The sequence below is a fragment of the Stomoxys calcitrans genome, chromosome 1 (assembly GCF_963082655.1).
Source record: "Stomoxys calcitrans chromosome 1, idStoCalc2.1, whole genome shotgun sequence".
NCBI lineage: Eukaryota > Metazoa > Arthropoda > Insecta > Diptera > Muscidae > Stomoxys > Stomoxys calcitrans.
The window spans coordinates 56,201,196-56,205,084 of NC_081552.1; positions in this window are offsets into that span (position 1 = coordinate 56,201,196).

A 3,889-nucleotide genomic window follows, 5' to 3' on the forward strand; every position below is an offset into this window, starting at 1 on the left:
TTCGGCCCGGCCGAACTTAGCACGCTTTTACTTCTTGGGGTTGTTTTAGTGAATTTTTTTTGTTTGCCCTGGGCATTAGTACAGACAGTAGCCAAGGAAGACCAACAAGACAGACAGATAGAGGGAGAGACAGGTGTGGTCATTAAAATAATCCTAATGTGCATTATAATGAGTTCATCGTTAATTTGCCAAATTCCTTTTAGTGATGTTATTTCGAATGTTTTCACACATTATGAATGTTTTGTATTTGTTTTTTGTTTTCCTAAGAGGGCTGCGATATAAGATAACCTTTACAGGTAGTATTAATGTAATTATTTTGATAATGTGTGCCATACAAATTCTTAAGCGGGGGACAGTAATTACATCTTTGTGGTCTTAAGATACCTTACTACTACATGGCACAAACTTCATTGGTAATAAATTCCACTCATTGACTATAAATGTTGATTTTTACTAAGGGAGGGAAAGCTCAAGTTGAAGTGTTAAACACGTTTAATGGCCATTTATCTTTCCGGCAGAGTTGCAGCAGTTAATAAATTAGTTTTTCCAAGCTTTGTAATTTATATCCTAACCCCTGATGAGGAAAGGTGAAAATAAAAATGTATTAATACACATTAGATAATTTGTATCAAAATTGAAAAAAATAAAACAAGTGGGGGCGTGCTAAGTTTGGCCGGGCCGATTATAAACCGATTTAAATCATACTTAGCAGAGTTGTTGAAAGTGATACCACAACACTACGTGCAAAGTTTCAGCTAAATCAGACCAGAATTGCGCTCTCTAGAGGCTCAAGAAGTCAAGACCCAAGATCGGTTTATATGGCAGCTATATCGGGTTATGAACCGATTTGAACTATACTTGGCACAGTTGTTGAATATCATATAATAATACTTCGTGCAAAAATTCATTCAAATCGGATGCGAATTGCGCCCACTAGAAGCTCAAGAAGTCAAGACCCAAGATCGGTTTATATGGCAGCTATATCAGGTTATGGACCCATTTAAACCATACTTGGCACAGTTGTTGAAAGTGATACCAAAACACTACGTGCAAAATTTCACTTAAATCAGATCAGAATTGCGCCCTCTAGAGGTTCAAGAAGTCAAGACCCAGGATCGGTTTATATGACAGCTATATCAAAACATAGACCGATTTAGGTGTTGGAAGTGCGTAGGTGTTGGAAGTGCTACCAAAGCACTACGTGCAAAATTTCAATAAAATCGGATGAGAATTGCGCCATCTAGAGGCTCAAGAAGTCAAGACCCAAGATCGGTTTATACGGCAGCTATATCAGGTTATGGACCGATTTGAACCATACTTGGCAAAGTTGTTAGATATAACAACAAAACACGTCGAGCAAACCTTCATCCCAATCGGATAAGAATTGCGCACTCTAGAGGCTCAAGAAGTCAAGACCCAAGATCGGTTTATATGGCAGCTATATCAGGTTATGGACCGATTTGAACCATACTTGGCACAGTTGTTGGATATCATAACAAAACACGTAGTGCAAAATTTCAACCCAATCGGATAAGAATTGCGCACTCTAGAGGCTCAAGAAGTCAAGACCCAAGATCGGTTTATATGGCAGCTATATCAAAACATGAACCGATATGGCATATTTACAATACCAACCGACCTGCACTAATAAGAAGTATTTGTGCAAAATTTTAAGCGGCTAGCTTTACTCCTTCGGAAGTTTGCGTGCTTTCGACAGACAGACGGACGGACGGACAGACGGACGGACAGACGGACGGACAGACGGACGGACATGGCTAGATCGACATAAAATTTCACGACGATGAAGAATATATATACTTTATGGGGTCTAAGACGAATATTTCGAGTAGTTACAAACAGAATGACGAAATTAGTATACCCCCCATCTTATGGTGGAGGGTATAAAAAGTATATTTGATTAAAGTTCGTTCTAAGTTTTATTAAAAATGAATTTACTTTCTTTTAACCCAATATTTCAGGGTCTGCCCCCTAAACTCCTTCCAAACCGGCCATGTTTGCCTACTACGGTAATAAATAATTGATATTAGAAAACGAATTTGATATCCAATTTTGAAGCCAAGTGTTCGAGGGTCGTCTCACCTATAAACACAACCTAAATCAATGGCAATTAGGGCCCTAATAAAATGAATTTGATATTAGAGAACGATGCTGATATATTTTCAGGGCTAAGTGCGTGGGTGGCCACCCCCCCCCCCCCCCCCCCCCCTGCATACCCCTCAAACTGGACATATTTGTTCATTATGGCAAAAAGGGGGCTCAGAAGAGGGCGGACGCCCCACCTCATAAACTAACTATAACCCATACATATATACCGGCTATGGGAATATGCAGCTCAAATGTGTTTTTTGGGATAAGGTGTATGAATCTGATATCCACAAAGGCTGCTCTAATCCACCACCAAAACCAAGTGAATGAAGTAGATCTAACATCCAAACTTTAACGGAGGGACCCTCCCCTTACTCTATTTTCAAAAATACCAAATCTCGCAGATAGGTGGGGCGATTTAAACAAAATTTGGTTTGTTTATAATAACTCAAAAACAGAAATTTGGAATACTTGTTTACGGTGGGATGTCTAATGATATCCGAATTGGGGCGAAATATCTGAAACGCCGCACCAGCACCCTAAAACAGGACAGCCAGTATAAGAGAGTGGAAGAAGGCGTAGCACAACGGGCCCTGTCCAGCTATTAGTAACCTAATAACAAAAAAATTTTATCTAAATTTCGGGTGGGGTGCCTAGGGAGCCGGCCAACCACCAAAACCCACCAAATATTGGGTTGCCCAAAAAGCAATTGCGGATTTTTTAAAAGAAAGTAAATCTATTTTTAATAAAACTTACAATGAACTTTAATCAAATATACTTTTTTACACTTTTATATATATATATATATATATATATATATATATATATATATATATATATATATATATATATATATATATATATATATATATATATATATATATATATATATATATATATATATATATATATATATATATAAATATAAATATATTGGTTATGACAGTCGAATAGCGTTCGAAGCGCCTCGATCTTCTGCGTTAATTCTAAAATCTCTGACACCAAGTTTCGAGGTGTCTCCCACCACTTGATTTTCCCAGCGGGCTTTTGGTCTTCCCGGTTTGCGTGTACCACCGTGATTGCCTTCAAAATACTTTTTTGCTGCAGCTTCCCCATCCATTCTGATAGATAAAGTTACTGACTATCTCAAAGTGGTGGTTCCCAACTTTCTCCATTTTCTTTATCTGCTCGGTTGTGCAAGGCTTTTTGGGAGTTGGAACCATCTATTTTCTCTTATCTCCATTTACTGCCAGACCCATTTTCACTAACTCTCTTTCGATTCTTTCAAAGGCAGCAGTTACTACTTCCGGTGACCGACCTATGATATCGATATCGTCGGCATAGGCAAGTAGCATGTGTTCTCTTGTGATTAGTGTGCCTTATCTATTCACATCTGTATCTCGTATAATCTTTTCCAGCAGGATATTAAAGAGATTACACGATAGGCTGTCTCTCTGTCTGAACCTCGTTTGGTATTAAATGGTTCGGAGAGATTCTATCCTATTCTTACTGAGGAACGCAGTAAGGGGTACCAAACTCTGACATGGCTTCAAATACCTTTGAACGTAAGGGAGTATCGAAGGCGGCTTTGTAGTCAACAAAGAGATGATAGGTGTTAATTTGTCCTTCTTTTCCAGGATTTGGCGCAGTGTGAATATCTGGTGTAGGGTGGATTTACCTGGTTTAAAGCCGCATTGATAGGGCCCAATTATCTCATTGACTTTAGGTTTTAATCTTTCACACAGTACGCTGGAGAGTATCTTGTATGCGATGAGGAGGAGAC